The sequence below is a fragment of the Conger conger genome, chromosome 14 (genome assembly GCF_963514075.1).
Source record: "Conger conger chromosome 14, fConCon1.1, whole genome shotgun sequence".
NCBI classification, from domain to species: Eukaryota; Metazoa; Chordata; class Actinopteri; order Anguilliformes; family Congridae; genus Conger; species Conger conger.
The window spans coordinates 32,527,392-32,539,391 of record NC_083773.1 but is presented as its reverse complement, the minus strand read 5'-3'; positions in this window follow the sequence as shown (position 1 = coordinate 32,539,391).

The window sequence follows — 12,000 nt, the reverse complement described above, 5'->3', positions numbered from 1 at the left end:
CCCCATTTCCCATCAATAATTTCTACAACAAACAACTGTGGAACACCATAGTATAGTATCCTCATCATAGATTATTGGTTGTGCCTCTTTTGAATAAATTAGCAGTGTGACAACTTACCCTTCTCTCTCCTAATGGATGCATCCCTAAAGTTGTTTCACCCAGCTTTTGAGGCCTGATTTAATATGTATGTATGTATATTTCACCAGTATAAGTCAGATCATATTCAGGTATCCAGTATTTCCAGGTAGCTTAGGACCATTAATTGTTATTCTGATTACATTGAATGAATAAGGAACTAAACATCAGCATCAATTGTGTATAGTATCAATGCGTATCATCCTCATATCATTCTGTTGTTGAGCCAAAAGTAAGTGAATGTGGAATTACCAATAGAGGGCACTGTAATCCCTATAAACAACTTGAGGAAAGTCATTTTCAGTTACATTTAGCAGATGTTCTTCTCCAGAGTGACTTACAAAAGTGCTTAGAATTTCACTGCAACAATATAGCGTTACATCCATACATACACACACACACACACATACACACACACTCACACACAAGCTTTAGGTCTTTGGGTTGCCAGCACACAAAAATAAATATATTATTTAATTAAATAAATAAGGTGCCGACCTGCCGACCTGCACTTAATAGGCATAAGTACAGATAGTTATTTGCTCATCACAACAGCAAAAAAACATCCCTAACATGAGAAGCTTGTAAAAGAGGCAAAGAGCCAGGGTTGTGAAGCCCCATTGTTGTTGTGCAGGCTGTTTTGGCAGTGGTATTAACAATTTACTACTGCGATAAATCCATTACCAATGTTGAGTTTTAATAGTGTAGAGGGCAATGCCAGACATGCTTCAGAAATAAAGATTTTTCAGAATGTTGATACATTACAAAAATGGAGCTGAAAAATGAAAAAGAATTAGATATCAGTCTTCTTTCAGGGTGTTGAATTGTTTCACCTTTCCTAAATTTGTACATGTGCTGCATTAGAATACTGCTATGAATAGTTATTTGCCTTAATGCGCATGTATGATGCATTGTAATAGAACCCCAAAGTGGCATTTGCAGTTGCATTGAAATTCACTTGATATATTCCTACAGTTGCTATTTTCACGCTGATAAAAGATGATGTATTGCTTTGAAAATACGTGTATTTTTGTTCAATTCACAGTGAGGAGTTTCTACATGAAGGATAGCAGCAAGGAACAAAGATGAGTGAGTCAGGCTTGTCATCAGAAGCTTTCAGGTTCAAATTACTAGTGTGACACAGGTGTGCAGTCCTGTCTTTGTAACTGATTCTAGCCTTGTGAGATACATAAATACAGTATGGGAATATGTACAGTAAATGGATTGTGTATGTTTAGCTGTAAATGTACGAGGTGCTCTGGATGCGAGTATCTGTTTAGCGCAAAAATATATTCAAAAATACAACTCAGCGGTTGACAAAGGCATTAATGATGAATTCACAGATTTGTTCCAGTAGTCCTCTTGTGGGTTGGTTTTGGCCCAGAAATATGCTGTTCAGCTGTTTCTTCCCCACCCTGTGAGACATCAAGAGCACAACCATGGCATTATAATAAACATTGATATAATGGTCTCCAATCGAGTCCTGTGCCAGCAATCCGAGTCCACAATGACACATTTAAATAAAGCACATTTGGCAGCACTTCTATGAAAAGATATACATTTCATGTCTTTTCATCTGGTTCCAATTATTACTCTGAGTCCTTTACGGAGAGTTGTGCGTGTCTTTGCCAAAGAATCCCACAGCGAGGCGATCGCGATGATTCACCTTACTCAGGACAGAGTGTCGAGGGCTGCTGTCCTCCGCTAAATTGGAGTGGAATGGGGTCTGGCTCTTAGGCAGACAGGGCCCTGCCTTGACAGCAAGTGAGAAAAGGAACACCAGATTGAAAGGTAGAAAAATAAGGGGAGAGAGTCAGAAAGGGTAAGAGGTACAGAATGCGAGAGAGAGAGAGAGATGGAGACGGGAAACAAAAGAGTTGTAAGACAAAAGGGAAAGGGAGGGCAGTTGGATGAGGGGAAAGATATAGAGACATGGACCAGGGATAAGGGTGAGAAAAGATTTGAAATGAAGAGAATGGCAACAAAAAGATTGGGGCAGAGGGCCTCTAAATCTGTCCAAAGTCTGTACTCCTGCTGTCAAACACTAGGTCTTGGCTTTTTCCTTGCAACCTGGCCACCGCTGACACGATCAGCCCATGAAGTCGTACGATAAAACAGGAGGAGCAAGCAGAGCCAACTTTAATGAAGCCAGTACTGCCCCCTCCTGGACACAAGGGGAAGAACAGGCAACAGACTTTTTCTTCAATAGCCAAGGACATTAGGCATTCAGCATCCAATGTGCCCTTACTCTAGCAGTCATTATACAGAGCAATTACATTATACATCACAAGCCCTGTAATGAGTCTGGTTCAGAAAGCAACCTTCTTGACTGTCATTGAACTGACAAATATGGAGAAAACACAGAAAGAGCTGTGCAAGATGAAACTTCCAAGGTAGAACATCTTAATAACTGTGGAGAGGCTGCAGTCCATTAAACAGCACAAGGTCTTAGCTTCATTTCTGCCTGCTGTGGGTTGCTCAGAGGGACCTTTATTTACTGGGGCCTGTTATTTTCATTAGGAGACAGTATTTATGAGTGATTCAGGCTCATTCCTTTTTTCTCCCCACATATGAGGAGGAGAGTTAGACTCTCTGCCATTAGTTTTCCACATTCCTGTGACTTTCCAGCAGATGTCACTACGCCGCAAAGCCCTGTGCTGATCTGCATGTGTAGTGGAAATGATAATTCAACAGTGTTAGGCTATCTTGGGTGATCACATTGTGTGAATAGGCTTTATCTAGACAAAGGCTTTATCTAGACTTCAGCAGGAGGGAGGGACAGCTGTACTGTCACTGCTCCCACTCTCCCACACACAAACAAACAAACGATCCCACCCACCCACTCACACACACACACACACACACACAAACACATACTGAGGATGCACCGATATAAAAATCTCTGGCCAATGCTGATTCTTCTGATTATTTGGTGGAAACATCGACCAATATCTATACCGATATACATTTTTAGACAATCTTGCCATTCTAAACATCTTTAAAGTACAGATACAAAGTTAAATTTATTTTTTATGACTTTGCATTCATCCAACTTAAAATGCATTCCTCCAATTGAAAGAGCATTCCTGAAATATGTGTTTATTTTATACCGGGAAGCAATAGTGACAAGAATCAACTGTTACTGCCTTTTTTCAATTTTGTACCACCTATAATGTAATCCTGCCTTGTGTTTTTTTTTCTTTTTTTATTTCCCATATGTAGAATTTTACATTTAGTTATATTTAATTTATTTTGCCAGGTTTCCGGTTTGGATTATGTAGTAGACTACTATGGTAAATGGTGAATGGTAAATGGTTGGCATTTATATTGCACCTTTATCCAAAGCGCTGTACAATTGATGCTTCACATTCACCCATTCATACATACACTCACACACCGACGGCGATTGGCTGCCATGCAAGGCAGCTCATCAGGAGCATTTGGGGGTTAGGTGTCTTGCTCAGGGACACTTCGACACAGCCCGGGCGGGGGATCGAACCGGCAACCCTCCGACTGCCTGAGCCATGTCACCCCATGTCGAGCCATGTACTAGTAGATTCCAAACTGTTAGCTCAACCTCCTAGTTTTGTATCATTTGCAAATTTAACTGATGTACTTTCAATGTCCCTGTCAAGGTAATTTATGAACAGTGTTCCCAGACTACCCACAAAACCCTGCTTTGATAAGATACTCTTACTCTTACTCTCAAATACTCTTTGTGTTTTGTCCTGTAACCAGCTCCTACCATCTTAATTTTGATAATGAGTCTGTAATGTGGTACCTTATCAAATGCTTTTTGGATATCTAACGATGGCATATCGTAAGCCCTGCTACCATAAAAACACTTGGTAGCTTCCTCAAAGAATGGCAAAAGGCTTGTCGGTATGTTGGGCTGCAACATGTACTGTAATGCAGACTAGAAAGACAGCAAAATTGCAGTGAGCTGCTCAATCTTGACTGACACACCCCCAGCAGTGGGACTCCCACTTTGGCGCACAGGGAGTCAAAACATTACCAAAAGGCTCAGGCACGTCAAAATCCATGACGAAAATACAGTACCACTTGCAGGAAACTGGAGCCCATTACCCAATGGTGCATTTGGCTTGTATCATGATACTAATTTGCCCAGCAGGCTTGGTGCAGTAATGGCTGAGTGGAATATGCTTTTAATGCTATTCTGATTGGAACGCCAGGTGATGTTTCTCTTTAAGCCTAAGCAGAAGTGCAATCAGGCTCCTTTATCATTGTCATGTGTCAGCTGAGGCATGCCTTAGCCGCAGAGCGTTTTCTCCGTTATGGATGAGGTAGTTTCATCGGAGAGCCCCTTGCTGAAATTATGATTGGGGTTTAATTACAGCTTCCCTCAAATATCTGCATTGTTTAAGTCCACTGGTAGTCGCATTAGAAGTACAAGAAACAATCTTCTCAAGCGATGGACCTTGACATCAGCTCCAGCACAGCAGGGAAACACATCCATTCAGCTCTATCCATAATTTCCTGCCTCCCTCCTCCTGATACACTATACGGCCGCGCTCATTATGAGCACCCTATTACGCTCCACCCTCATTGCCCTATGAAAAAGGCTCCACTAGGCAGGCCTAATGTGTCCTGTTTGACCCATTAAACCACGCCAAGGTTCTGCTCCCCAATACGGTCCCCATTACCCGCTCGCTGTCTGCACTTCAGCCTGAGTGCATGTAATTTACATATTGCTAAAGCTAAAGTTATTACAGAATAATGCAACGAAGAGAAACAGTTAGTGCAGCAATGATTATTGCAGTATATATGCAGTACAACTAGTGTTAATAGCATACTAGTCGTAATAACACTCATTTCTATTTCTCTCTCTCTCTCTGTAACATACTCGCATAGCATATTACCCATAGCAACTTCTGTAAGTAAGTTTCACAATGGGCTAAAGATAATAATTTCTGGCTTGGCTTTGTATATGCCTGAGTCTGAAGCCCTTAACACATGTACAGATGATGCATTAATGGACCAAAACACTATCTTTCTGTAGACTGCAGTGTTTCCAAATTAGAGCTTTTGTTTTTTGGAAATAGGCATTTTATGATATTTTTTAGCCTGGGTCTGCACTGTGGTCTGGCAGGTTGTGGAATTGAATCCCAGATTCTGGTCTGTTGGTACCTCTGCTGGTCTGAAGCAATAAAAAGTTACAGAAGGCATGACAACTGAAAATCATTGTGGGTAAGGGTATCCTCTGTGCTAACAGACAAACGCAACATAAGCTACATTCTTGGATAAAACAGTACTTTCAGTTAGTGGAAAATATCCACATGTCAATCATCAGAACACATTAACAGAGGACAAGAGGGGATCAATGCACATCCATGGACTGCCATTGTTAGCTGAACTGTCATAACTTAAATCAAAAGATAAACAATGTAGCTAAGTAAAATAATGATGTCTCCTCTGTTTACAATGGGGATGACATAGGGGGCTTCTTAAATCTGCAAGTCTATATCGACCATGGCCCCTCCGTGGTCAGCCTTGAGGAGATCGATGAGCCAATCGCTCCCTTTCTGCACTACAATATTCCAGCAGATATACACAGCACCATTCAATTATTATTTTTGAAAGACATGTCTAATTCAAGTGAATGCAACAGAAATACGCTAGTATATAACAGATTTTTGCACAGGGAGAATAAATAAATAAATATAAATACTTTTCATGAACAGGATAAAACAGCTTCTCAAAGACAATCACCACCATAGTGGGGTTGTAGATCACTAAATTATGGTGACACTGGAGAGTGCAAACCTTTTCACCTTGCGGCTCCCAGTAATGTACCTTAACCACTGCGCTACAGGCCGCCCTTGCTCTAAATAGCAAGCATGGGTTATGAAGAAGAGTTTGAAATCCTAACCAGCAAACAGCAGTCAAAAAGAGAGGAAGCCTGGCAGTGAATAGCAGAAAAATTAAATGTATGAGAAGACTACTTTCATTCAGATAAGAGAGCCTAATTTAATTCTGCTAAATTTTAAAGTGGTGACAAGCCCCTAATATTTGGGGCTTGTGCCGCCTGAAAGTGTCAAACATGAAATTATATTATTTTAATGACTTCCCAGGGTATGTGACAGCAGCTACAAAAGGACCTGGCAGCAGCTCAAATAGAGAGCCTCTTTATTATCTAGAGTTTCAATGTACGAGTAAGCTGGTAACCTCCCAAAACTATTGTGATATTGCCAACAAGAAAGACTGAGGTGAGGACATCTGGTCCGTTATGACCCCACCCTTCAGGCCTGCTGAGAAGCTTGACGCCATCAGGCCACTGCCGTCAATGCTATCAGCCTCCCCTATTTATTATTATATTTTCAGCATTAGCAACCCAGCAGCATATAAAAATGTACCATACTACGAAGGGGAGCCCAATGCACGGTCAGAATGTTCAGAGGGAAGCAGAAAGGGAACGCAACTTTGATATAGCTCCAATCAGCTAGAACACCAGACCCCCAGCTGTTTTGAGCTTCATCGCTATGCTCATACTCTTACGCGGTCCGCACTGTGATCAGATCATCAAGAACTTAAAGGACAACCAAAGTCAAGATCAGGGGAAAATAACTGTTTGAAGTGTGGCAATAATTACTTTGAAGCTTGATGGAGGACATGTCGGCAAATGAATCCTAACAGACAGTCACTCTAGTATGTTAATTAACTTGACATTACCTTTGCACTTTTGGGATCTGACCATGGACGACTTTTATTCGCTAGTTCACGTGAACAAAACAGATTTGTTTCATGGTACTCTGGGAGATTCACCAAAATTATCTGAGATAATCAGCTCACAATTCTTATCAGGTGTTAGTGAATATACAGTTCAATTGCTTTTCCAGTGTTGTCCGGTTTCCACGGTTGTCAAAATAGTATGTCATTTTTTCAAGCCAATCATTTGATAGTGCTATTGACACAGAGAAGTGGCATTGGAGAGAAAAACTTGCATATCCACAATCCCCACATACACACCTATACACATGCATGTAATTAACTCAGGCATACACACACACACACACACACACACACACACACACACACAAGGGATGTTTGTTGGGTATGTTCTGTTGGGTCAAAAAAGCATTCATTGATATTCAACATCAGTCTCTCCGACTACACTTTCACCATCTCCTGTAAGTCCCAGTCTTCCGCTGATACCAGCACAACAGCAGTAGTGCTCAGGGACTAAATGGGCAGTAAAACACAGACAATTCAATTCAACAAACCATGTGGGGGGTTTTCTAACTTTTATGTGTAATCAATTGAAACACTCTACTGTTGTTAATTATGTGTTTTTATTTTGCCTGCTCCACTAATCACACCATTTCACAGAATATAAACAATTGCGTCTGCAAAGTTTCTGCAGCACTGCTGGGTTTTTATGTTCAAATGAAAGCGTTCAGAAATTACAGTTTTAAATTGGTCGGCGTTCAGGAACCCAGTGCGCATTATCATGCAGCTAGAGTGCCCTCTAGGGGAAATGTGATGGAGAAACAGTTCAGAGGCTCAATCCACGGCCAACTCATCCGTATCTGTGTGCATATAAACCCTTGATTCACTAGAAACTCCATCCCTGGTTTGTAGATTCGGAGCTGTTTTCCCTCTTAAATCTTCCACTACATAGATAGAGAATGCCGTCTGTTAGGAACTAAATCTGCTCACCTAGGACACCGCCAAAAACAGGACCCCTGTGCCAGAGATGCTTTCCAATTAAATGTCCAATTTGCACCTTCATTTTCTTTGCCATGATTCTTTTTGTGTGCGCGCAGCCAGATTGTAATTTCAGGATGGTAATGGAAAAGTAATGCTCCTGCGGTTGCATTTACTCTTCTCGGTGTTCAGGAGAGATGCACCCTCATACCAGCGGGCCGAATACCCACAAAAAAAGCGGTAGAAATGTGTATACTGGGCCTATAATTGGCGTGTGTGTGTGCTGCAGAGTGCTTCGTATTTAGTGCCCCCTTGTGATAAAGCAATTAACTAAAGCCACTTTCACATTCTACAGTTTATTGGCTTTTGGCATCAGACATGTATTATTCATGACTCATTTTATAACGCCATGGATAACTGATGCTTCCACATGTGGAAAATGGAGTGCAAGCCGAGCAAGTGTTACTATTAGAATGCCTTCTTTAACCCATAGCTTGTTTTGCAAAAATATTAGGAAGAATATAAAATGACACAATTGTTATGTGTATCTTATCTATGGTGGATAAACGTCAATATTTATTTACTTATTTTGAATTCACATAGATATAACGCGATAGGAGCTAATAGCCATAAGCTCTCTAATGTTTCGGTACATTAGCTACTAGCCTATGTGACGTCCTGAAATGATTGTTTGTAAACGGACAAATCTCAATTAGTTATAATCTTTTCCTTTTTTTTGGCTGTCACCAGCACAATATAGAGAAGCTGGCTAGCTATGCTGGGTACATTGCGTGATGTTTATGTAATTTGTGGGCCAAGACAATTTTGGTGTTTAATAAGTTGGTGGAACGGGAATTACGAAGAAGAAGTTGTTAATAAGAAACCAACAGGGAGATAAAACGGAAGTCCCGCTGAATGGCATTTCCGGTATACTGCTAAGTGCTATGCTAGTGGATTTTATCATAGACAGCAATAACAACAACTTCATATACGCAAATTAAGCATTAAATCTTTCTACAGACACCAAATTACAAGGCCAAATTATCGCTATGCAGCCTATCATTGCTTTTAAAAATAAATGAATAATTGTAGTTACTAGCATACAGTCAGGTTTGTGTACCAAATGCAACAACAAAGATGAGTTATCTATCCTGGGATAGCCAGTCTCACGGGATGTACCAACACATTCATACCCATGGGTTTTTTGACTTAGTCTTCTAGCTAGCCTCTCTATTTTTAGCAGAATGTAACTAACATGTAACCATGGCAACTGAAACAGTAGCCACCTTAACGGCTTAGCTAGAGCCAGCCAAAAAAGTTTTATTTGGAGGGTGAATTGGCCAAAAATATTAACGACCCTTAAAAGAGGGTCAAAGAACCACCTGTCACAAAGCGGTCATTAGGCAACCGTGTAGCCTAATGACCACCTCCTCGTGGATTATTCCTTACACATACATTGCGTGGTGGTGACTATGGTGTATAATAAAAACTGCCAGCATGATTAGAAGTTATCCTATTACATGTATTTTATTGTTGATTATTAACTAACAATAATGTCAAACCAACAGACAGACATTCAGGCTTAGCAGCATAGGAGTGGGTAGTGCCCCAATGCTCAGTAAGCCAGTTATAAATAGACTATCATTTTCATGATAAAGTATGTGGCATAACACCAGAAAGTCATCTCACTGACTTAAAAGTTAATAAAACACCTCAGGTTATATATTGTATGTTGACTTTTCTCTTTTTTGATGATATTGTTGGTCTAAAATGGAGTTCTAATAGATTCCTAACCTCTTTAGAGCTAAACCACTGTCACCACTCAGAGGATGTTTCAAGGACCAACTGCCTAAACTGAATGGCTGGCCCTTAAATGGTCAGTGTGAGTCAGGAAAAGGTAGATCAATACTCACACTTGAATATTCAGAACCAAGATCATTCAGAAGCAAGCTTTATAATGCTTTTATTTTACATTTTTTCAGTGCATTTCCTTATGCACCTTTAAACTGCCAAGGATATTACCAGTTGAAATGTACAGTATGTTTCCACATGGATAATGGATGGGTTTATAATATTGCAAAATGGCAGGTTTTTATGATATGTGGAACCAAGACAAATAGAAATATAGTTCTGGTTCTGAATTGCAGTATAAATGTCTTGTCAATAAATATCCCATTCTAAGGAGGAAATAGCAATTCTATGTCTAATGCATAAGAACAAAAGGAATGCCTTTAAACCCTTTCAAGACTATCCACCATTCTCTACCCTACAAAGAATTAACAAAATAAAAAAATGACCATTGCTTTGACTCATTGCTTTGACCAATGCTGTGTTTTGCAATGGGAGTAAAAACTAGGGTTCAAAAACATCCACACCCGATAGCTCATTGTTGGTCCACTTATTATGAGGGTGACGCGTCCTCATCCCAAGTCATACTTCCCACAGGCTCTGCTTTGTGAAACGTACAAGATGTGGCCTTGCCTTGCTTTCCTAGGCTTGTTTCTATCCCTTTCCCCTTCCTCTTGTATTCTGAGGGGCATCCGAGTTCTCTCAAGATTAAGGTCAAAGACATTTTCTTGTGATTTATATCTTTTTTTAATGTATATTTAGTCAAATGAAAAATAGTCAACTGGACATATTTTAATTGATTTTTGTATTTATTACCAGACAGCAATAGAAAATGTCAACAAAAATGTATCTCCAGGACTAGAAGAACTCACTCTGCCTCCGGATGAAAGATGCCGAAAGTCGTGTTAGTTTGACTTTCTGCATTAAATGTTTTTTTCTCTAGCAGTGGACGGAAAATACATTTTCCTCTTTGTTGCAATTAAATGAAAGCCTTTGCAATAGCAAAATGGTACATTTTCCCCTTATTATGTTATATAAATGAGATACTGGCATGATGCAAAAATAAATAAAATGACACTGTATTACATTAACCTCTGTGGCTCCTGCTTTCAAAAAAAAAAAAAGAATTGCCTAAACAGTGAAATATTTTCATGCACAATTACTGGGTGAAAGCAAATCAGAGCTCTGAGTTCAAAGGAAAACCTTTTGACCGTCTGGACCTTTTCATGTGACACAAATGAAAAACTGAACCCCAGCACCATGCACCACGTGACGTCTCTACACAGGACAGATTTTAGTTTGTCAATGTAACATGCTGAGCTGCTGTGCACAGCCACAGATAAATGGTAAATAAGGAACTTAATCCTTGCACATTAGAATGGAGGTAAAAAGGGCAGGGAATCCATTTTTAGACATAAACAAAAAGGATCCAGACTCTAATGCAACTTTGGTGCCATTGATCCGGAGTATGAGAATGTCTGTATTGAACAGTTTAAATGTCTGTTTGAGGATCCTTCTGTGTTCATTTGTGCTACTACAGGAGTAAGACAAGTAAAACAAGTAGTACAAGTACAGGTCTCTCTATATTCATTTAAGAGTAATATACTCTTTCATAATACACCATTTCCACAGCTCATAGTTTGTGTTCAAATCATCAGATTTCAGATGATGACTCAGTCAAGGGAGGCACTGAAATAGTTGCCAAGAGTCCCTTTGAGCAGTGGATGACATTTTCTTCCACTGATGCATAAGAAAGCTCATAAATCTAATTCAATCAAATAAATCACTGGGTCTTGACCAACAATTACGGACAATCACCAATTACTGTCCATTTTTAAGAACTTGCATGTAAACTGTATCTGGTCGATTGAAAATCTCAGCTATTCACACCATGAGGGTAGACTGCCCCTATTCAATTTAAAGTTTAATGGTTTGGATAGAGAGGCTCTTTCAAGGTCCAGTCATTTTTTTTAAACCTTCAATGGGCGATTACAAAGCCTTTTATTTCTGTGCCAACATGAAAGGACGCTCCCGCAGAGCTGCCGTTGGTTGAGGATCAGTGAGAACGGCATGTTCTATGAAATCTATGCTTTATACCTTTCTGCAATCATGGCCGTGATTATGTTGCGATGCATTCGCTTTTAAATTAATATAATCGCTAACAGGGATGCGTTTGCTTTAATGGACAATTAATGTAAAAAATGAATTTATAGCCTATAATATAGGCATATACGTTTACACAAATGTTTGTTTTATATTATGCATTTAAAATATAACGCAATCATTTTTGTAGACTTCTAAATAAATATATGGATGACCGCACATAACTAATCTACACACAAAAAGCACAC